Here is a 24702-nt window from a genome sequence, read left to right on the forward strand (position 1 = left end):
TTCAATCTAGGTAGGTTGTGTGATGTCAGAAAGTCCTCCATTTCCTTAAGGTTTTCAAGTTTGTTTCCATACAAGCGTACGTAGTAGTCTCTAATGATCTTTTGTATTTCTTCAGGGTCAGATGTGACTTCATCTTTTGTGTTTCTGATTGTGCTTATTTGATTTTTTCCTTGTTTTTTCTAGGTCAGTCTAGACCATTGATCTTGTTTATCCTTTTGAAGAACCTGATTTTTGTTTCTTTTTTTTTTTTGTATTATCTTTTTGTCTTCTATGTCCTGAATTTGGGCTTTTATTTTGGTGATCTGGATTCTTCTGCTGAAATTACGGTTTTTGTGGTCTTGCTTTTCCAGCTTCTTTAGGTGGCTTGTTAGGTTGTGAATTTCTGTTCCTTCCATTTTCTTCATGTGTGTTTGTAGGGATATAAATTCCCCTCTTACTACAGCTTTCAGGGCATCCCAGCGATTTTGGTAAGATGTTTCTTCATTTTCATTTATTTCCAGGTATCTTTTGATCTCTGTTTTGATTTCATCATTGACCCAGGAGTTGTTTAGCATCATGCTATTTAGTGTCCATGTCTTTGTGGGTTTTAGGGGGACTTTGTTGGTGTCAATGTTTATTTTTATTCCACTGTGGTCCGAGAAGGTGCATGGTACAATTTCAGTCCTTTTAAATTTGCTTATGCTTGATTTATGGCCAATTACGTGGTCGATCTTAGAATACATTCCATGTGGTGATGAGTAGAGTGTATATTCTGTGGTCTTTGGATGGAGTGTTCTGTAGGTTTCAATTAAGTCCATTTGATCCAAAGTCACATTGAGGTTCCAGATCTCCTTGCTGATTTTTTGTCCTGATGATCTGTCTAGGGTTGTGAGTGGGGTATTAAAGTCCCCAGTTATGATGGTGTTAGAGTCAACATCTTTCTTTAGTTTTCCTAGAAGTTGCTTTATGAAAGTTGGTACACCTATGTTGGGTGCATATATGTTTAGGATAGATATTTCTTGTTGATGGATTGAGCCTTTTATCATTATGTAGTGGCCTTCTGTATCTTTTTTGATTTTTAATAGCTTGAAGGGTATTTTGTCTGAAATTAAGATCGCTACTCCTCCTTTTCTTTTGTATTCCGTTTGCCTGAAAGTTTGTTTCCCATCCTCTTACTTTGAGTCTGTGGGTGTCCTTTCTAGTGAGGTGAGTCTCTTGAAGGCAATAGATTGTTGCCTGATGATATTTTATCCATTTTGCCATTCTATGTCATTTCAGTGGTGCATTTAGTCCCTTCACATTTAGGCTAATAATTGAAATGTAAGAGTTGATCCCTTTCATAAAGTTCTTACAGAGTTGTTCCTGTTTGTTTGTTGTCTTTCTTTGGGTTCTGAAGTTGGCTCATGTGTCTTTTTAATGTTTTGCCTGTACACGTGTGAAGAATGTTGTTGTTCTTTTTTCTTTTTCTTCTGTGTTCAGTACTTTCTTAAGTGTTTCTTGTAGAGGTGGTCTGGTGGCAGCGTTAGTTCTTAGGAATTGGATATCTGGAAAAGATTTCAATTCTCCCTCACTAATGAAGCTTAGGTTGGCTGGGTAGGTTATTCTTGGTTGAAATTGTTTCTCTTTTAGAACTTTGAAGATAGGGCTCCAGGCTCTCCTGGCCTGAAGGGTTTCTGTGGATAAATCTGCTGCTATTCTAATTGGTCTTCCCTAGGTAGTCTGGCCTTTTTCTCTTGCTGCCTTTAGGATTTTTTCTTTTATAGCTACTTTGTTTAGGCGAATTATTATGTGTCTGGGAGTTGGTCTTCTCATTTGTTGTCTTGCAGGGGTTTTCTGAATCTCTTGTGTTTGAATTTTTTTCATCCTTGATGAGATGAGGGAAGTTTTCTTGAATGATTTCATGAAATGTTTCTTCCAGTGTGGCTTCTGTTTCTCTCTCTGCCTCAGGAAGCCCAATTACTCTTAGGTTTGGTCTCTTGAAGTGGCCATTCATCTCTTGCAGGTTTTGTTCTGTCTTTTTGAGCTTCTTTTCTATGCTTTTGACAGTTTGGGTTAGTTCTGTGTTTTGGTCTTTGAGCTCTGAGATTCTTTCTTCTGCTTGGCTGATTCTGCTTTCCATGCTTATTAGTCTGTTATTCATTTTCCTCACAGTATTCTCTACTGCTGTTATTTCTGACATCAGCTCCTTCCTATTTTCCTCTTGTCTCGCCTCAATTTTTTTAATTCTTTAATTCTGTCTTGATGTCTGGGTTTGTTGCATGTGACCAGTCATTCTGGGGGCTCTTCAATGTTTGTGTTCCAGAATCTGTTTTCTCAGTGTCTGATCTCCCAGGGGTCTGTGTGAGACCTATATTCTTCTTCTGGTTTTTCTTCATTTGTGTGGTTTTTTCCCCCTCCCTACTTTTTCCTTCCCTCCACATCACCATCTTATTTAATTCTGTTATTCAGGGGTAAAGGGATTGGTTTTACTTCTGTTTGTTCAATCTCCTATTCTTTATGTATGCCCTCTTACTTTGTTCAAATCTGGATTGCACTGTAGGTTGGGGTGGTCCTTTTTGCAGTTTTTGGATTTACTCAAGGGGGGAGCTGTGATTCAAAATCTATCTGCAGGTCCTGGTATTCGCTGACAGGTATGTGGATAATCTGGAACCCACTTTCCACTGCCTTGGAATCTGTCCATGCAGTGGGGCTGTAGGTTTACTCCCTCAAATAAAATGTGGTTAGCAGAGGGAAGAGAATGGAGCAGTCAGTGGGTTGAAGAGCAGGCTGGAGAGATAGAGGAGTAAGGGGGGGAACAAACATGTGCCAACAAATGGAGAGAGAGACCTACACTGAAACAGATAAAAACAATAGACCACAGCTACAGACGAACCAACTCCCATATAAAAAAAAATAAAACATATAGTGATGCTAACATACAAGCTAACCAACCACTTTATTGGTGTGCTGTTCCTCTATACAAAGATATGGTTTACAGAGAGAAGAAAAGGAAAAGAAAAAGAAAGAAAGAAAGAAAGGAACAATACAGTAGGAATAGAATTAAGTCACTAAACTAACAGAATCAATGAAGCACACTCTGAGACTTTTCGTTTAAGTCCAATGTCCTTTCAGTTCTGATTTCTAGCTTTCTTTTCAAGCTGGCAAATTAGTTTGCAGTTAGGGTCAGTTGCCCCTGGTCTGCTGTGAAGGATAGTTCAGCTCACCCTCCGTTCACCACTCTGGCCGATGTCTTTTTCAAGCTTGTTTCTCCTGTTTCAGTGTTGTTACCTTGAATCGCCAGCAGGTGGTGCTATCTCAGCTGCTCGCCCCAGAGGGGGCGGGGCCGGACAAGAACCGGCAGAGACTGGAGATGGATGCCTGCCTCAGGGCAGATGGCAGGAGACTCAAGGTGGGCAGGACGTCTTGGTCACAGGAGAGGTGGCAGCGATCCCAGCAGATCTTCCCTGAAGGGGCTTCAAGGACTGAAGTCGTGCATCGCCTCCGGCCTGGGTGGTGCAATGTGCTACCGGCGGCGGCAGCAGTGTCTGCGTTGCAGTGGCTGTCCAGTCCACTGCGATGCCCCAGCAGTGACAACGGCCGAGCTCCATATGAAGAGCAGGCTGCGATGTTGGGATCCGTAGCCCCCGGGGTGAGAACCAGAGACCCACTGCAGTTCTCCTTTGCAGAGGGTTTCACAGACCAGGTTGCCCCCTCACCATCTTGCCAGAAGTCCCTAAATAATATTCTAAATATTCTTTCTATTGCAGACATCACCTCGCTCCTAATATGACATCTGAGTCTTTGGATTTCAGTTCCATACATCACAACTCTCCCGGAATAGCCAAGTAACTGGGCAATTCTCTCAATCAACCAATAATTACTAATGTACCAATACTCTGCTAGGGAATAGCACACAGTAGTGAACAAACAGGTACCCACTCTGCCTTCATGGAACTTACCACAAGGTGGGGTGTTGTCTTAGTTCATTTTCCTGCTATAACAGACACCTAAGACTGGGTAATTTATAATGGACAGAAATTTATTGGCCCAAAGTTCTGGAGGCTGAAAAGTCCAACACAAAGATTCCAGCAACTATTGAGGACATTCTTGTTGCATCATGACACGGCAGAAAGTGAGAGCAGGAGAGAGTAAGAGCGGGGTGAGCCTGCCCTTTTATAATGGCACCAACCCCACTCATGAGGGTAGATCCCTCATGGTCTAAGCACCTCTTAAAAGTCCCACTTTGTAATATTGTTACGATGCCAATTGAGTGTCAACATGACTTTCGAAGGAGACATTCAGACAGTAGCAGTTGCCTTAGTCCATTCAGGCTGCTTTAAACAAAGGACCATAGATTGAGTGACTTGATAACAGCAGAAATTTATTTCTCACAGTTCCAGAGGCTGAAGTCTGAGATCAGGGTGACAGTATGATTGCATTCTGATGAAAGTCCCTTCTAGGTGGCAGACTGTCATCTTGTTGTGGTATTCTCAAATGGTGGAAAGAGATTGAGTGCTCTCTGGGGTCCCTTTTGTAAGGGCACTAACCTCATTCATTAGGAGTGCACCCTCAGGACCTAATTGCCTCCCAAAGGTTCCATCCACTTCCTGATAATGCCGTCACACTGGAGGTGAGGATTTCAACACAGGCATTCTGAAGGGACCAAACATTCAGCTCATTGCATGAAGTCTTCCTTGAACAGTTAATTATAAAGTTTATTATTCAATTACAAGGGTATCAAATTCTGAAAAAGAAGAGCGTAGAGTATAAGCATAAGTAAAGGGAGTTTGACCAGGCCTAGGAGAGCATGGAAGATTTTTCTGAGAAAGTTATTTTCAAGGTAAGTCTTGAGAAATGAGTACACAAGGCCCCGAATACAGGAAGGAAAAGAGAATGACACTTCTGAGACACATAAAGCCAGTGTGGCAGGATTGCAGAGAGCCAGGGAGAGTGTGGATGTGACAAGATTAAACTTTATATTAAGCACTAGCATTTGTTTTTCTACAAAAAATGCAACTCTGGCTTCAGTGAATATCAGAAGGCAGCAAATGTGTGATCCATGAGGCAGGAAACTGCTACCAAGAGATGATGGAAGCTTACACTACGACATTAAAAAGAAGCAGCTGATCAAACTTGTGACATGATATCCCTGCCCCACAGCAAATAATTCTAATTTTCCATTCACAGTATTACAGAATATTAGAAGTAGAAGCAAACCTCAAAATTATAGAGTCTAGTCCAAACTCCTGTCTCTAAGTCAGGAAACTGAAGGTCAGGGAGCAAGGGGTTTGTTCACGGTGAGTGGACCTTGGACAGAGCCGAAACTGGACTCCATGTCTTCCTTTCCCAGTTGTTTTTCACTGCTCTAGCATGTACATAGTTCTTTCCCACACATCACACTTTCCCACACAACACACTAATTATAACAACAACTAATTATAAAGTTTGTTATTTGACTACCAGGGTGACAAGTGCTGAAAAAGAACACAGGTTTGCCTCTTGACAACTTTAAGTAGGCAAGGCAGATATTAGGATTCTAATTTTATTCAGGAAGAAAGTGAGGACAAGTTTATGCAAATTTCCCATGACTAATAGTGCCAGAGTCAGAACTAAAACCCAGGGCTTTGGCGTCTCGGCAACTCAGTTAATACGGTTAGCATTGACAGAGCACTTGCTTCATGTAAACTGCAGTGAAAAAGCCAAATTAATAATTCAAAGACTTTATAACCCAGCAAGGGAGAAACTTTACCCCTGTCACTTCTGGTGTCTGGGAGTCTTTGAGGAAACACATAGTTTTCTCTTGACTATCTTGTTCTTACTACATCCAGGAAGACTGGAGTGTGCAGCCTATGTGTCCGGCCTGTAGCTATTGGGTAGGCCTTTATAAAAGCTAGACTTCTTTGGTCTAGCTAACCAAAACTGGCTGCTCAGCATAAACAAAGTGCCTTTACTTGAAGATGATCACAGAACTTATGGGAAGACTGGAGAATCAGACTTAGAAGCAGGCAGAGCCCAGCTGCTCCTGAGGCTGAGAAGTAAAAGTCAGGAATTATCTTTAACCATACCTGTCTGCTAATGGGATGCATGGATTCCTACCACATTCATCTCTTTCCCCTCTACCCAAGATTCGTATTCCAGGGAAGGAACATCTAGTTGGTCTAACTTGGGACAAATCTGACCTCTTGGATAGCGAAATGCAGGGGACCTGATTCTAGTTCCTGTGCAGACAAGGAAATGAGTCTAACATGACACTCTTAGGAAAGGGGAAAAGAATTTAGGCAGACAAAGAGGGAAAAAAATCCACAAAACTCAGTGCATACTGTAGGTATTAGAGTAACAGAATATCAATTTCCTTCCCGAGAGCATAAACCCGAGCAACAATCATCAGCTCTTAGTCTGTAATGACTCCATGTGAACCACTACTGGCTTTTCTTTCTAGCAAAATAATGAAAGAATTTTGTAACTGTTAGTGGCCCACATATCACCTACCACTGTTGCAGCATGAGTACAAAAAAAATTCCATATTCCACCATGCTGAGCTTGAGATACCCTTCTTCAGGAACACAAACAATAATTGTTAATGTGCTCCTGCCACTTGTGATTACTCAATGCTGCTGATTGGAGAGAGGGGTAAAACAGAATAGGAATAAGAAAAATAACTGTAGCTAGAGGACCTACTGTGTGGCAGAAATTTTTCCACACACCACGCTAGGCATTGTGCACACATTCGTTTTTCAGTTAGTCACACAGCATTATGGTGTGCAAAATTCACGAATTGCAATTTTATTCGGTCTCATGGTTGTCTTTTGCCAACATTTTTTGCTTTTTATTTCTAGAATTCTCTAGGGATTACCTCTGTCACCAACAGTGGATGCTATAGGTCTAGTTGAAAACAAGAAAGATATTCTGCAGAAAGGGCTTCCAGAGAATAAAAGTTGCAAAGAATAATGCCTTGAGCTTTCTCAGGGGCCAACTCCTGCCAGTCTGCAATCTTTCCTCTGGTTGAAGTATTTTGCTTTTTTATTGACTTTGTAGGTGTAACATAAAAGAGAAAAATCAAATTGGCTTGCAGAAATAGATCACAGACTGACCTGAGGCCCTGTTCCTGCTGGGCAACGGGTAACCTGAAGAATTTACCTTTCCAGTCAGTATCCGGGAAGAGGCGGAGGCTGCTTTGCACTGGCTGCCTGCACCTGGTAAGCGACAGGCACATTGCCAGGGTCTCCAGAAGGGCCAAGAGAGGCCAAAGAATATAAAGATTCCCACAAGGTGACAGGTAATCTTCTTGTGCCTGGCAGAATCCTCACTCTGTACAGCAGGTTGGAAGGTTTGATGAGTTGGAGGAGCCCATTTATCAGTGTAGGAACACCTTCGTGTCTATTTTGTGTAGTTATCCTAAAGCAGGTGGTTTTTATATACTTTGCAATCGAATAAATGCTGTTTGCATAAACGGTATCTTTCAGTGTTTTTCCATCAGTCACAGCACCATCATGTACTGATGCACACACACAACTCCTCAGAATATTCCTGATTCAAACAGAGGCAGGTTGAGGGAAGAGAAGAGCTATTGAGTCAAGAAGTGTTGGTCTCCAAACTGGATAAATGGAGAAGAGGGATTTTATCTGAAGCACATAAAGGTGGCAGTGGGAAAAATTAATCTCATCCAGATTAAAGTCAAGGACCAGCTGAAGATAAAGCCAAGCAAAGAATAAACATGTCAAAACACTGAACAAAAAGAAAAGGTAGGGAGAAGGCTAATCTTAGAACACTGTGCATTTTTTTAAACTATAAGATTGGAATAATGTAAGGAATTCAGGCCATTGTTGAGCACCAATGGCAGATACCTGGAAATAGAGATAGGAAGACATTGAGATCTTAGCCAATATCATTTAAGGTGTTAGACTAAAATGGACATTATTTCAGGGAAGGCAAAAGAAAGAAAGTGTAGATGAAAGAGTGTATTTAGACTTTTTTGAGATGGTAAAACTTATTAGGTCCCCATTATATTATATTTGGAGGCATACTATAAGGATAGGTGAAGAGTGAGGAAGCATAAGAAAATATCTGAATAGCCGAAGGTCACTCTGAGGCCAAATGCCCAATGTCAAGAGAAAGAAGAGGCTCCACCAAGAGCTAGAATCTAAGTTTTCCATTGTTCAGGTCCAGCAACAGCTCTGGGAATCCAAGTAATCATACCATCCCATCAGAAGTAAGATTCTACAGTTTCCAGCTGCTTTATTTATGGATTTGTATCTCAAATTCATATTTTCAAAAAACGGGTTTGATCAGGTCAAATTCAGAACACCATGCATGTTCCAAATTGCTACATGCATCTTAATTTCCTGTGAGTTCAAACTATATGGTGTGGCCTTTTCATCAATAATTTCAACAAATGTTCATTGAATACCTGCTATGGTTAGTCATTGGCTCAGGTACTTAGGATAGAACCAGAATACTAAATAGGATAAATGAGATCCCTGCCCTCACAGAGTTTACAGGATGGGGCTGGGGAGGTGGGCAAACATAGAAAGTATAAAATAATAAACATAACAACAGTCTGAGAAAGACATGGTGCTCTTAAGAACATTAGAAAAGGTGCCCAACTCAGACCTGGAAGGTCAAGTCTGTTTCCCAGAGGAAGTCACACCTACAATAAAGGTGTTGTCCCAATGTACATGTGTGTGCATGTGCACATGAGTGTGTGTATGCACGCATGTTTGGGGAGGAGGGATGGTCCTAATTCAGGAAGAATCAAATATACAAAGGTCCAGAGATAATATGGCCCCTGGCCTTCATGGCAAAAAGGTACACAAAGTAAGTTTGGTGGGACTGGAGCCTGCAGTGTGATTGGGTGGCGAGGAGAGTTAAGGCTACAGCCAAAGACAGCAATCCATCAATACAAAGGGAAGCCACTTCCAAGTTTTAGGCAGAGAGTGACGTGATCACATTTCCATTCAAGGAAGATCACTCTGGTTGGTTATTCTGGCTGTCGTGAGGAAGATGGGAAAGAATAAGAATGGAGGAAGAGCCGGGCTCGGTGGCTCAGCCTGTAATCCCCCGCCTTTGGGAGGCTGAGGTGAGTGGATTGCCTGAGCCCGCGGGTTCGAGACCCGCCTGGGCGGCGAGACCTCATCTCGACAATAAATCAAAAAATCAGCCGGGCGTGGTAGCGCGTGCCTGTAATTCCGGCTACCCAGAAGGCTGAGGCAGAAGGATCGCCGGAGCCCGGCGGGCGAGGCTGCGGTGGGCGACAGAGTGAGACTCCAACTCAAAAATAAATAAATAAATAAATAAGAATGGAAGAAGATTATGCCAGGGAGGAAAGCCAGAGATAGAGGGTGGTCGAGTGGGTGGGGATTTGGGGCAGGGCGAAACTGCAGAGAAGGAGGTAATTGTGGAAGATCCTTAGGAGGTGGCATCAATAACACTTCACAATTCGTTGACTGTGGGGGTAAGGGGAAAAAATGAGATCAAACTGAATAGTTTGCACCATTTATGAAGATGGGGAATCAAGAAAGAAGTACAGGTTTGAAGAGGAAGATGACGAGTTCAGGTTTGAATATGTTGAACTTAAGATGCATGTGGGACCCATGAAGAAATCTAGTAGACAGTTGATATAGGGATATACAGAGAGAGAGAGAGTTGGCTGTCTAGAGTGAGCTCATCAGAACAGTCTACCGAGAGATCTAGTTTTGAGAGGCATCAATATGTGGATGGTAATAAATGCCAGGGGTTTGACATGCTTTCCCAGCACGAGTCAGCTGGGACCAGAGGGCAGGGCATGCTACATAAAACTGCCAGTTTCAGCTCTTTGAAGAAAACAGGATATTGGGTAATAACCAAAAAGGTTTTTTTTTAATTTTTTTATTTTTTTTATTTTTTGAGTTGGAGTCTCACTCTGTCGCCCAGACTGGAGTGCAGTGGCCGCTCCCGGCCACCACAGCCTCACCTGCTGGGCCCCGGCAATCCTTCCGCCTCAAACTTCCAAGTAGCCGGAATTATCGGCATGCACTGCCAAGCCCAGTTGATTTTTTTTTTTTTATTGTAAAGATGAGGTCTCGCTGCCCAGGCGGGTCTTGAACCCACGGGCTCAGCAATCCACTCACCTCAGCCTCCCAAAGGCACGGGATTAAAAAGGTTTTATTAAGAATAAATTTTTGTCAGGTTAATCCATTCTGTTTCCAAGATAGCAAGGCAGAACTGGTAGATTGAGGGGTGAGGAGGGGAGGATGTGTAGTTTTGTGAAACAGGGGTGAATGACACCAATTTGCTGAGAAGATACAGCCATACAGCTCAGCAGATTCAAACTACATCGACTATCTGACACGGGGCAGACACCTATATGTCTGTGAACATGTAACAACAACAACGGCTCAAAGATCTTGATGAAAATGCTGAAGGGTGGTTATCACCATTCTAGAATTTCAAATTCAATGAAAATAGTAGCATTTCTCTGACTCTAAAGCTTCATCTTTAAATGGTACTTATCAAGCAATTATAAAATAGAAAGAAATCAATCAGGTCACCCACTAAAAGTAAGCAATTATAAATACTCAAAAATCCTCCCCCAGGATCCAAATTGCAAGGCAAGAAATTTGTATTATTAATATTTGACAGGTTCCATTGTCTAGTTATGCTCCCTGAGAAAAATAACAGGTACTTGCCTTAGGAAAAGAAAACCATACCAGTCTCAAATATTCTGTCTTTTGAATAACATTTTACACCCATGGCAGCTTGCTTCTGAAGACTTCAAAACACTGTGCAAACAATTATGATCTCCACAGTCCTGAGCTGTTAAGGGAAAAGGAGCTTTGAGAAAATAAAGCCTGCGCAAGGTGACCGTGTGAGCCAGTGGTGCATATAGATGAAACCCTTAAATCTCCATTTCTATCTTCCTGTTTCAAATTTCTCACTCAGGAAAAATATGTATATTATTTCTGTATTCCTGTCAAATACATGGCCCCAAGAATTTTAAACTTGAAATGAAAAGCATCTTGTCACTGTCACCAGCTGAAAACATAAAGACACATAAATATATCAGAATAATAGAGGCACCGTGATCTGACCATTGTGCTCACAGCCCCCCACCACACTGCCTGGCATATGATAGATATTCAGTAAATACTTTTTTAAATTAGTTAATCCAATTAAATATCCACCAAGAAAGCTATTTCTCTCATGTACAAGTATATAATCAAATTGACCCAAATCCATAAATCACACACTTGGTTGTTTGGAATGGAAAGTTTTTAAGTTTCTTTTCCATAAGAATATTAAAAGCTTTCCCACATCCACAATAGCTATGTCAAAACAGAATGGTTTCTTACTTAAATTTAAACTTCTCCACTAATGCTATAGAATGTGGGTTCTGAACTCAAGGAAGCATTGTGCTATGAATTCACATCAATTTCTCTCAAAGACTCTGAAAAGAAACTTTGATCAGTAAAATTGGGGCAGAAAATCATTAGGTACTTAAAGTATAAATGAAAACCAGAGATTTGATTTCCAAATATGTTTAGATGCCAGAAATTACTTATTAAGAACAAATAATCAAAATATCACCAGAATACATCTAAAAGGAGAGAAAAGGCAGAATACAGAAGTTAAAAAAAAAAAAAAGACTGTATCTTGCATAAACCAAAAGCACCAACTCCAGTCTCAAATGTTCTGTCTTTTGAATAACATTTACACATGTGGCAGCTTACTTTTGAAGACTTCAAAACACTGTGCAAACAATTATGAACTCCATAGTCCTGAGCTGTCAAGGGAAAAGGGGCCAAGCACAGAGACTGAAAATTTGATTTCTGATTAAACTAAATTTTGATTTTTGACTCTTTCTGCAGAAATACTTTTTTAAATAATCACCCATCTGCTACTCTAGATACTGAAGTATTCAAAATTTATTTGTGCATTTTAACCTTTGAATGACCAATTTTGGGAACTTTTAAAATATTGCCTAATGAAGAGTATTTTTCATATTCATGTATCAGAGTGAACATATGGACTACTTCAGACTCACTTTCACTTGAGGCCCCAAGATAGGAACCAATCACACTCATATCTCAAAATGAGCTTGGTAGACCACCACGCAGGACTGGCAAAGGAAATGTTCATGCCCCTTGGGCACAACCTCACTGAAGCTAGAAGTTTTAAATTGAGACAAGAGACCAGAGACTTCTCTGGAAGAGCTGTATGAGCCCCACTTCCCCATCCTTTATGGGGGGGGGTGGATAGGGTATTTTGTCTTCACCTCAAGCCTAGAAACAGGGTCTACATGGAAACCACTCAGTGAGGGTTATATGGCTCCCTTGGAACTTGGGGCACAGTGGACTTGGCTCTGACCCACCTCTGAGGGGTGGCTATGAGTGAAGTTCCCTGCCAAGAAGTTAATGACAAGAGTGCTATGTTTGGAAAATAACTAAACTCCCACAAATGATGAATAAAAGATGCATATTTTAGGTAGATCAGCTATGGGAAGTGAGGAGGAGTGGGGAGAGAGCAGAGGGGGTGGCTGATATGACGTTATCTTAGATCCTGATCAAAAGATCATCCTGGAAGATGCAGGGCTCCCAGTAAAGAGACTGGAGAAGAAAAGTCAGATTCCAGGGAAAAAAGCACTAAGCAAACCCTAAGCAACTAGTCAAAGCAGGTGCATTTGCTTACCACAAGGGAACTATAAGCGAACTCCAACACGGGGGAAGTCTCTGAAGAACCCAAAAATATTACCCCGAAAGACACTCAGCTTTGGTCACTCTCTGAGCCCAGCAAATACCAATGAGTTCTCAGCCTTACCAGTAGGTCAGACAATTCCTGCCCTCTTGTCCTCATCCCATCCCCAACTTAAATACCAGCTGAAAGTGTAGATAGGAAGATAGAGGAGGAAGGCATGAAACTCAGGTGGAGAAGCACCATATAATTAGCCATTCCTACTTTCCCCATAGCTGAAGTGCAAAGTAAACTTGATTATAACACTGGGTCAGATACACCAAACTGAACGGAGTCTTTTTAGAGTACTCAAGAAGACAGAAAACTTTTTATTCATGAGGCAGAAGATATAGAATCTATCTTAAAATTCCATTCAAAGCTAGGCTCGGTGGCTCAGCCTGTAATCCCGCGCCTTTGGGAGGCTGAGGTGAGTGGATTGCCTGAGCCCACGGGTTCGAGACTCGCCTGGGCAGCAAGACCTCATCTCTACAATAAATCAAAAAATCAGCCGGGCGTGGTAGAGCATGCTTGTAGTTCCAGCTACTTAGAAGGCTGAGGTAGGATTGCCGAAGCCCAGCAGGTCGAGGCTGCGGTGACCGGGAGCGGCCACTGCCCTCCAGCCTGAGTGACAGAGTGAGACTCCAACTCAAAAAAAAAAAGTTCCATTCAAGTGGCAAACAAATGAGAATGCTTATGTGTCGGCTATTGTGGGACAATAAAGCTGATTTTATAATTTTGCCTTTATATTGTATATTTCAGTGTCAAGTTTACATCAACACATAGAGAAATATTTGTTCCATGAAGAGCACATAAAATATAAATCTCGTTTTTCTACCAGATATTTCATTTGCTCATTCCATCCTACATTCATTCATTTCAAGTCACTGAATGCACATCATATGCCAGGTGTAACTGCACAAGTGGCTATTGGGAACAGCGATTAAGTAAAGTCCTAAAGAAAGGAGGCATGTTAGCATATTGAAAACCAACACAAGTTGTTCATTGCCTGTTTAACACATCCTGCCTCTAGGGTGATGATAATAAAAAGTAAAATAAGTAACAACTTTGTAAAATCAGTAAAGCAAGAGGCAAGCTGTTTAGATAAGTGATCCCCAACCTTTTCGGAATCAGGGGAGGGTTTCATGGAAGACATTTTTTCCATGGACAAGGTTGGGGTGGAGAACGCAGTGAAACCTCACTGCTAATGTTAATCTGTATTTGCAGCTGCTCTCCAGAGTTAATATCACTGCCTCAGCTCTACCTCAGATCATTAGGCATCAGATTCTAGTAAGGAGCAACCTAGACCCCTCACATGCAGTCATGATAGGGTTCTTGTTCCTACAAGAATCTAATGCCACCACTGATCTGGCAGAAGATGGAGTTCCACTCACTGGCAGCTCACCTTCTGCTGTGTGGACCAGTTCCTAACAGGCCATGGACCAGTACTGGTCTGCAGTCCAGGCTACTGGGGACCTCTAGTCTAGATTGCTAGAAACATAAGCCATCTTGGGTTCGAATTCCATACTGACTTCATGGTGCCTCAGTTATTTCATCTGTATAATGGGATAAAAACACCACCTACTTCATAGAATATTTGTGTGGATTACATGCAATTTGCATAAAACAATGCTATCCTATTACTGTTGTTGGTGTTCTTATTAGATCATATTAACAATATTCTGCTGAATACGGGGGGGATGAGATTTTTCAGAATCATTAAATGTTTTAAATTTTTTTTTAAAAAAGAAAGAAACATAAGCCAACTTCCACAGACAACCAAAAGAGGGAGACTTTGCCCCTATACAGTCATTGTTACTTTCAGGTCCAAACTGGAGCACGATTGCAGATACGCAGCTACATGACATACCTGCACTGACTCCACAAGAATTCCGTGGAAGAAACAAGTCACAACACTCAGTAACTTTCCTAGGCATGTTGAGCAAAGTCACCTCCTTAATACACAACTTAAAATCCTTTCCCTTCATGACTTTCTTGTTCATCTAGGCCACAAACCCATCTGACCTCCCCAGATCTTTTCCCAAGAAGGACCTAGCTAGGGTGTTTGCAGCACCACTTTTAATTACTTTTGACTGCCTTTTTTTTTTTTAAGTGGGAGTCTCACTCTGTCGCCCAGACTGGAGTGCAGCGGCCTCGACCTGCTGGGCTCCGGCGATCCTTCCGCCTCAGCCTTCCAAGTAGCTGGAACTACAGGCACGCGCTACCACACCCGGCTAATTTTTTGATTTATTGTAGAGATGAGGTCTCACCAAGTTGCCCAGGTGGGTCTCGAACCCGCGGACTCAGGCAATCCACTCACCGCAGCCTCCCAAGGCGTGGGATTACAGGCTGAGCCACCGAGCCTGGCATTAACTGCCTTTTAACATAATGCCTTCCTCTATCCTCAATTACAACTTTATTAGTATGAAGTAGGGGCGTCATTTCTAAGTCAACAGGACATTGAGCTATTCCCTCTGCCATGTGTGAACAAACTACGTTCTTAGTTACCTCACTGTTCTAATGAAAAGATTGCAAACCACTACTACTGCTTTCTCTTCGTGCTTTTTCTACAAGTATCCTTAAATCTGCTGACTTCACATTTTCTATTTCTACTGTTTAGCCTCGATACCTTCCCTCCCCTTTTCCAATACAATAGCTTGTCTTTCATGCGGATATCACTTGCTTAAAAGAGAAAGATATATGAATCTCAGAATATCTATTCTCCTACTTAACACCTAAGACACACGTTTTTCTAAAACTTTTCACACATAATATTTTCTAGGTACAGTTGATGCCTAATTAGGCAAACTAAGATGGTAATAGGAATACAAATAATCTTTAAAAGTTACCTCTGTGTGATCTAGTGAACATTGTGCAATCTTTGTTTTGATATAGTATCCACCAGTTTATTTTACTAACTCTACTTTTCTTGAGCAGATGTTAAAGTAAGTTTGCAATCCACAGCACAGACTAAATGGGGTGGGAATTTGGAAGCAAAATGACAGAAACATCATATATATATGATATATCATATTATATATGATATATATATAATTTAACATATCTTTAGCTAATTCACAAAGCAAAGATGACAGACTACCTAGTAAAGCATAGGGATGAACAGTCTTCCACAATGAGATGCTATGCATTATTCATATGCCTGTACAGCATCCATAGAAATTATCAACCAGTCCATTTACAACTGGCACCAATTTTTCCACAATAGCTAAAGTGCAAGAAATGTCACATTTCTTTTTATGATTATTATTTTAGATTCAAGGGGTACACAGGTAACATACCCCTGTAATGTATTTATTGCATGGACATATTGTATAGTGGTGGGGACTGGCCCATTTCCCAGATAGTGAACACTGTGCCCCATAGGTAGTTTCTGAACCCAAGTCCCCCTCCACTCCCCCTTATTAGTGTCCCCAGGGTCTATTATTTTCATTCTTGAGACCATTTAGCTCCCACATATGAGTGAGAACATGATGTGTTTTTTATTGAGTCAGAGTCTCACTCTGTCAGCTAGGCCGGAGTGAAGGGGCATGATCACCGCTACCACAGCCTTGACCTTTTGGGCTCATGCGATACTTCTGCCTCAGCCTTCCAAGTAGCTGGAACTACAGGCACGCACCCGGCTAATTTTTTTATTTATTGAAGAGACGAGGTCTCATCATGTTGCCCAGGCTGGTCTGTAACTCCTGGACTCAGGCAATCTTCTCACCTCGGGTTCTCAAAATGCTGGAATTACAGGTATGAGTCACTGTTCCTGACCCTGTTTATTTTTCTAAATCAAATCAAATGCAATTCAAGTTCCAAATGGTCAACACTGACAAGAATAAGATCTATCAGATGTCAGAGATGTCTTATAAGAAGAGATCAAAAATCAAAAGCAAACACAAGATGTTAGGACTTACATAGTCCAGAAAATTGAGAAGGCCTAAGTTCATGTAAGGTTATGGGTTTCTAATATTCAATGTTGCCCATGTAGCATTCCAACCTAGGTTAGTCCTCCTCTAGGGGCTGCTTTCTGGTAGAATTAGAACTCCTTAAATTCCTGAACTACCACCCCATTTCTATACCAATCTCAGGGAATCCAACTGCATGCCTCCAGAAGGTGGACCACTGCTCTTCAACCTTCAAACTTAAAAGTTCTAATCAACAAATGCCTGAACAGTCTAGCCAAATCATCTTGGTATTCTGCCTTTGAAGTAAAAAAGATTTCTCTCCTATTTGTGAAGAAAGGATGAAAAATCATGGTGGAGAAAACATTTTAAATAAAACTAGTTATAATTGGAATAAACTTCCAATATTAGTGACTCAACATAGCAGAAAAAACTATGAATTTTCTCAGTGAGCATAATTCCCTTCTCCATCCAGGCTGACAGTAGCTCAATCATTTTCAGCTGGTGCCTCCAAAGTTGTACTGGGCATTGACATCCAGCAAATTGAATGGGAAAGAATGAAGAAGGCTTCTTATTTATCTTGACTCAACACTGGCATCCATTAAGTTTTCTTATATTCTAGTGGCAGATCCCAGATACTCTTGCACTTAAGTGTACATAAGTACAAAAGCACTGATAAATTCTATACTATGGAAAAGAAGTATATATTTTGATTTATAACTAGCCACCTCTGCTACCAATCATAGGTAATCCAAAAATTTATTTGCTCAGATGCTCTTCTCATTTGGTAACGAGACTCTCAAAATGGCCAATGAGAAGAGGGTATATACAGAAGAGGAGCAGAAAATAAGTTAGATCATGACCCCTCTGCATAATGAAGAGTGCTGGACAAATGACAAATCAGAAATTCATAGTGCAATAAAGCTGTGAAGGACATAGGTAGAGACTGTCTGACTCAACTCCTTAATTAGCAACAAGGACGTTAAGTTACTTTCTTTAAACCACAAAACTAGTTCATGGCACGGAAAAGAAATAAGAGCTAAGATCTCTTGAGCTTTGTCAGGTGCTTTTTCCACTAAAACTTAGTTTCGTCAGTTTTTGTTTTTGTTTTTAGCAAAAGACACAGACCCAACTCTTTCTAAGTAGAATTTTAAGACTCCAAATTGTGACTTGAGAGATGTAGGAAAAGCAAAACAACTTTTCCTCCATTCTGGGGCATGCAAATTAAAGTGACAAAGGTTAGATTAACATGAGCAGAGGCATAAAAACAGTATTCATGTTCTTAATTTTATGGACACAGGGATTTCACAAAAAACTGAAGACCCCAAAGAAGCAGTTAGACATGGAACCCTTTTTTTTTTTTTTTTTTTTTTTTTGAGTTGGAGTCTCACTCAGTTGCCTAAACTGGAGTGCAGTGGCAGCTCCTAGCCACTGCAGCCTCGACCTGCTGGGCTCCAGCAATCATTCCGCCTCAGCCTTCCAAGTAGCTGGAACTACAGGTGCACGCTACCACGCCCAGTTAATTTTTTAAAATTTATTGTAGAGATGAGGTCTCACCAAGTTGCCCAGGCAGGTCTCAAACCCACGGGCTCAGGCAATCCACTCACCTCAGCCTCCCAAAGCGCGGGATTACAGGCTGAGCCACAAAGCCCGGCTAAGGAAGCCTGTTTTAACAAAGGAAAATAAAACGTGGAGCCTGGACGAAGGAAAGGGGAATTGGGCTTCTAGGGCCAATAAATTATGGGAAAGTGACTAGGAAATATGTGGAAAAACCAATGGAAGTTAAGGGTTATTTTGGTAACGTTTGTTTATGCAGGCTCATCTCAGTGTCAACTCTCCATCTCCTTATCCTGATACAGGAGAAGGGTAGATTTTATGCAGGAAGGAGGAGGAAGTCATTTGATGCTTCTCTAAGTGGCTTTAGCTCAAAATAGTCAACAGGTTGAAGTGGCATATGTTGAAATGGCACATCCTGGTCCCCTTTGGGGGAAATACGGAGAGAAAGAGAATCTTCACATTCTTACCAATTACACCTAAAATCAATTGCTGAACTCAGTGTATACCAATGATCAAGGTATCACTTTACATCCCCACTGCCACTAATTATCAGCAAGGGCTCTGCTTTACACATTTACAAGCAAATATCTTTAAATGGTCAAAATGTTCCCATCTTGAACCACAGACAATTTCATTAGGTAATTTTTTTCCTCTCTGGCAGCATTCTTTCCAAAAACTGTACAAATTTATTGCTAACAAGAAGTGCACTTTAAAGAGTCACAAAAAAGTAAAGACCCCAAAGAAGCAAAAAGCCTTTTTTTTTTGGAGTTGGAGTCTCACTCAGTCGCCCAGACTGGAGTGCAGTGGCCGCTCCCGGCCACCGCAGCCTTGACCTCACGATGATGTGTGGGGAAAATTGAAACTTCAATTTGGGAATAATTCTGCTTCAGAATTGAATCATGTTTTTTCAGAGTGGTTTTCATCGCATTTGGAACAGTATGCTTGGAACCCCTAAGTTTATTGGCTCCTGTTTTTTATTCTTCACCTGAAGTCATCATCTCAGTTTCTGATATTAAAATCTGTTACTATGGAAACAGTGATGGTTGTGTCAAGAGACCCAAAGATAATGACTTCACAGTAGCCTGAGTAGCAGGAACAGACAGAAACCTCAGTAACAAAGATACTATTTTTACACTGAAGTTGCTAGTAAGATGTGTTAGAGAAAGGGGTGATAAGAAAGAAAAATAAAATGTCACTTGGATGTGTCTGCTTTCTTAAAGAAAACCTGTTAATCTTAGTTGGAATAGTAGAAGTATATTATAGGCTCATGATCCCTCCAGAGTATTCCAGAAATACCATTTCACATAATTTACCTAAGTGCCAGAGCCTCTGTGCCTGTATTGGCAGAAGGCAACTGTAACTCTTTCTGTGAACCTTCTCTTTACAGAAGAGATGCCAAGACAGGCAACAGGGCCAGGGAGACTCACCAAAAATGGCAACAAAATAGAATGTCAAATGGAGTTTCTCTGTTGATCATGAATTTCAGCAAAGGTCACAAGGTGGAAAGCTACAGGTTATTTGTACACCCTACATTCTAAAGAGAGCCGCTCAGGGGACACAGCCACAGCACCGTGACATTTACTAACAAGTGCTGCTACCATCACCTTTCATCCCACTAGACTATATCAGTAGTTTTCAAACCTGGCTGCACATTAGAATAAGCTGGAGAGCTTAAACAAAACTCCTATACCTGAGCCCAACTAATCAAGTCAGGATTTCTATCGTTGAGTCTAGACATTGGTATTCTTTTAAAGCCTTCCTAGGGGGATCTAATAAAAAGCCAACGTGGAGAACCACTTGTTCACAAGAACAGAAGGTTAAGGATTTTTAGGATTGTACAGTGTTGGCTTGTGGTAAGCGCTCTGGCTTCTCTCTCTTCTTCCCTGGGCCCAGGTCAAGGAACTCTGCATTGAATATACCTCTGACTATGTCCAACAAAAACCCACTCATGTACCCTACAGAGAACTAGCACTTGGATGCCAGCCACACTGCAGTCATAGACACACAGGCAGGGAAGGACTGCAACAGAAGCAATAAAGTCAAAAGACTTTGGTTCTTTTCCAAGATCTTTCTCATCTGCTCTAACCCATGAGGAGCTAAAAGCAGAAGAGGAAGGAAGGAAGAACAGACTGTGACCACTCCCACTTATATAAATCCTCAAGCTGAGTCCTGGCTAACTGTGGGGTCAGGGAGGTGGTCAGCACTAAATTGGATGTAAGATAAACCAGATAAGGCTGGACTTTTCAATATCAGAAAATAACTGAAGATTTTTAGGATCTTCCTAGGATGTTCTTAAGGGACACAAAAAGAAAAGGCGATTCAAAAGGGCATATTTGAAGGAAGTAGTGGGAGAAAAACAAACCACTTCATATTTGAATCCCACTGAGTTAAGACGGTCAATAAGCCACTTGCAGTCAGTGGCTATACTTCCTGTATGGATTAATTACACCATGAGTTGAAGACATGAGAAAGAAATAAATTACATGACCTCCTGTGGTCCCTCTTTCAATGATCCCATCATAGAAAAGATATCAGACACTTTAAAATAAAAAAGAAAGAGTTTGATTACAAGATGAACAAGTTCTGGGGGTCTAATATACAGCATGGGTGGTAATGGATGTGCTCACTAATTTGTACTAATCACTACACAATGTACACATATATTGAATCATCATGCTGTATACCTTGAATATATTCCATCTTTGTCAATTAAATTTTTTTTTAAATTTTAAAAAGGAGGAAATTTCAAAAAGGAAAATACTCTTCTTTATTTTCTAAATCTAACCAAAAAGAGAAGCTAGATAGGCTAGGGTCCAGAGAGTTAGGGTGGTCCTCTTGAGATCATTTTACTATTTTTGTGAAATGTACTGAGCAGAAGAATATCTGGTGTTGGGAGCCGGCCATGGAGGCCTACTGAGGGTTAGGGATCAGGAAGGGCCGTTGACCCCGAGACCACTAGGATGCGTTCAGGAGCTATTGACCCCATTTCCTCCCCCTTTCTACTCAGCACTAACCAGATTAAGCACCTGTGAGCTCAAAACATAAAAACTCTGAGACCGGGACAAACACAAGCTAACTTTAGAAGCTCATTGCTCCCATTCTTCCTTGCTCTGCCTGTCTCTACAGAGGGGTCCTATCCGTCCCGAAAAAGAAAAGGAAAGCTTACCTTGAGGCCCCACGTCAGGCGCCACTTGCCGAAGACCAGCTTCAGCCAAGTTCAGGGTACCCCAAGGGTGGAGATGGCGTCGGCGATTAGGGGGAAGAAAAGAGAAAGAAAGAGACTAGACTCCAGTCTAGTACAAAAGCAAATGAGTGTTATTGGGAATTACAACGGGTCTTTTATACACAAAGTCAGATGTGGGAGGGGTGTCCCCCACCCACCAGAAACCTTAATCCATGAAAATTTAATCAATGATTGCCTTTAAACCCTTTTCATATGAGAATCTTAAAATCCCATAACAAATGATAACCTAATCTGTGACTGACATATTCTATAAACTTTTTTCATCCTAAGCTGATTGATTTATGCCAAGTTAAACAATTCTATAGAAGCTTAAGTATTTACTTTACAAATGAAAGTGGCCCATCCCAGAATGTTTGGAATGTGGCCCAGTCCAAAGTTCACAGTGGGCTACCTGCAAGTAACCCAGCCGCATTCTTTCAACAAAATGGCTGTCTCCTAAAACTGTATTCTACAATTTACACCCTCAATAAATCCTAAGATCATGACCCAGAAACCTGTGACCAATACTAAGGCTCTTAGATGTGACACGAGTTTGAATTATAAGTTGTGTGAAAGTCAAAACTGCAGTTTGCAGAAGAATGGGAGCAATGAGCTTCTAAAGTTAGCTTGTGTTCGTTCCGGTCTCAGAGTTTTTATGTTTTGAGCTCACAGGAGCTTAATCTGGTTAGTGCTGAGTAGAAAGGGGGAGGAAATGGAGTCAATAGCTCCCGAATGCATCCTAGTGGTCTCAGGGTCAACGGCCCTTCCTGATCCCTAACGCTCAAAGGGCCTCCGTGGCCAGCTCCCAACAATCTGGGAGTCAACCACTCCCTGGACATTTACCTATTAGAACTGCTGGAGTGATTGGACGGTCACCAGAGTGACCTGAGACCTTCACCTCAGCTTCTGAAATTCTTGAAATTTAATAGAGAGCTGGAAGTCCATTTGAACTGAACCACTCATAGGTGTGGATTTCTGGAGCCTCCTGTTATCCGATCTTGCTTTATTGTTATCATAACTGACTATCTTTCTGACTCACCTTCTGGTTACATTTTACCCATGAATGAAAGATGAAGGCAAAGTTACAGAGACCCACACCACAAAGAACCATAAAGAGTAAGCCACCACACAGCTCCTTGAATAAAGAGGTTGGTTCAAGCCGGACTCGGTGGCTCCACCTGTAATCCCGTGCCTTTGGGAGGCTGAGATGAGTGGAGTGCCTGAGCCCGCGGGTTCGAGACCCGCCTGGGCAGCGAGAACTCATCTCGACATAAATCAAAAAATCAGCCAGGCATGGTAGCGCATGCCTGTAATTCCGGCTACTTGGAAGGCTGAGGCGGAAGGATCGCCAGAGCCCAGCAGGTCGAGGCTGCGGTGGCCGGGAGCGGCCGCTGCACTCCGGTCTGGGCGACAGAGAGAGACTCCGACTCAAAAAAAAAAAAAGAGGTTGGTTCAGTAGTTAACTAGGTTATCCTGAGGAAGAGCATCTTGGCAAGAACATAATTGTACAATACAACAAACCATAAAAGAAGAGGAAAAGAAAAATCTCTTTCCACAATCAAATCCCCAAACCACTGGATGTTGACTAAGAGGTATCCCACCGACCTGCTGTTTGTATTATTATCAGTCAATTAATATGGAATTCTTTTCATAATCACTAATAGATAAAAGTTCCAAAGGGTAGATATCACCTCTAGGAAAACCAAAATAAACTGTGTATATTTCTTTTTCTTTTTTTTTGAGTTGGAGTCTCACTCTGTTGCCCAGGCTGGAGTTCAGTGGCACACTCAAGGCCACCCCAGCGTTGACCCACTGGACTCCAGTGATCCTTCCGCCTCGACCTTCCAAGTAGTGGGAACTACAGGCGTCCGCTACCGTGCCCAGTTAATTTTTGGATTTATCGCAGAGATGAGGTCTCGCTAAGTTGCCCAGGATGGTCTTGAACCCGTGGGCTCAGGTAATCCTGCTGCCTCAGTCTCTCAAAGTGCTGAGATTTACAGGCTAACCGTGTATATTTCTTAAGATTAATTCTATTCCATTAGTATAGCATGTGCTACATATATCTGTATATTGGGTAGATGGATAAATGGATAAGTGAATGAACTGCAAACAAATGAACAAAGAACATACATGTTCAAGGTAGGGCAAGTCTAGAACAATGCCATATTGGGGAGGGGCCTGGGGGAAGTGAAAAAAGGAAAAAGACGCCACAGAGGAAAAGAGACCTAAAAACAGAATTTACATCTAATTTTGCTAGAACTATCCTATTAATAATTATTAAAACAAAAGTGTCATCCTTCCATCATTAATACATTTCTACAGTCTCTTTTTTTAATGATCCAAAGTTTAAAAGCCATGGTTTGTCCGTAAAAGGTGACCTAGCCTTGGTCTTCCCATTTAAAACTGCCAGACATTTTTTCTCGATCCACAGCTGGCAAACTGCAGTTTGAACCAGACATGAGCAACTATATACATAATGAAACTTCAACTAAGCAAATTCTCTGAACTCAAAGATTTCCCGCAAATTAGGCATGTCCTAGGAATCCACTCTTGATAAAACCGACGCTGAGTCGCCCTAGACAGTCGCATCTACGCATTTGAAGGCTTTGACAATGCTGAGTGCTGAATTTGTAATTTCAAACGTAAGTTCTGGTTATTTTAAGCTATTCCTGTCTCTTTGATGGCACTGTAATGAAAGAACCTCGGAGAGTGTTTTTGTTCTCTCATTAGTGTTTCTAGCAAAAAAATAATTTAAAAAATACTCATTTTATTTGTGGGAATTTTCCATTATCTAAAAAATGTATCCATTCCATAAAAGGATCAGTTATTAAAAGTATTCATCAGGACATACAGAATAGAAGCCAACTGTCCGGCTTGACTTCTCATTAATCAAAAATGACTTAGGCTTTTCAATTTCCTGTGAAATCAACATACAATTTATCTGTTGATAGATGTGCAGCTACAAACCATTAACAACAAACCCATGAATCTCTGTGATCAGGTCATGGGTTCATCAGTTTCAATGAGATGCAGCAAATGGGTAAAGGCCATTCTAACTTATATCTCTGGGCACTGGGGAACTGTTTGTATAATATAAGAATTCCCCCAAGCCAGGCTCGGTGGTTCAGCCTGTAATCCCGCGCCTTGGGAGGCTGAGGTGAGTGGATTGCCTGAGCCTGCAGGTTCGAGACCCGCCTGGGCAATTTGGCGAGACCTCATCTCTACAATAAATCAAAAAATTAGCTGGGCATGGTAGCACATGCCTGTAGTTCCAGCTACTTGGAAGGCTGAGGCGGAAGAATCGCCGGAGCCCAGCAGGTCAAGGCTGTGGTGACTGGGAGCATGCCACTGCAC

General features: G+C 41.5%; 1 pseudogene; it reads left to right on the forward strand.

The window, feature by feature from the left end:
- The first annotated feature begins 3237 nt into the window (after positions 1 to 3237).
- Positions 3238 to 24702, forward strand: part of LOC110596518 — a 71973-nt pseudogene continuing 50508 nt past the window's right edge.

Source organism: Carlito syrichta, unplaced genomic scaffold, assembly GCF_000164805.1.
Source record: "Carlito syrichta isolate Samal-C Ts95f unplaced genomic scaffold, Tarsius_syrichta-2.0.1 Scaffold108683, whole genome shotgun sequence".
Lineage (NCBI taxonomy): Eukaryota > Metazoa > Chordata > Mammalia > Primates > Tarsiidae > Carlito > Carlito syrichta.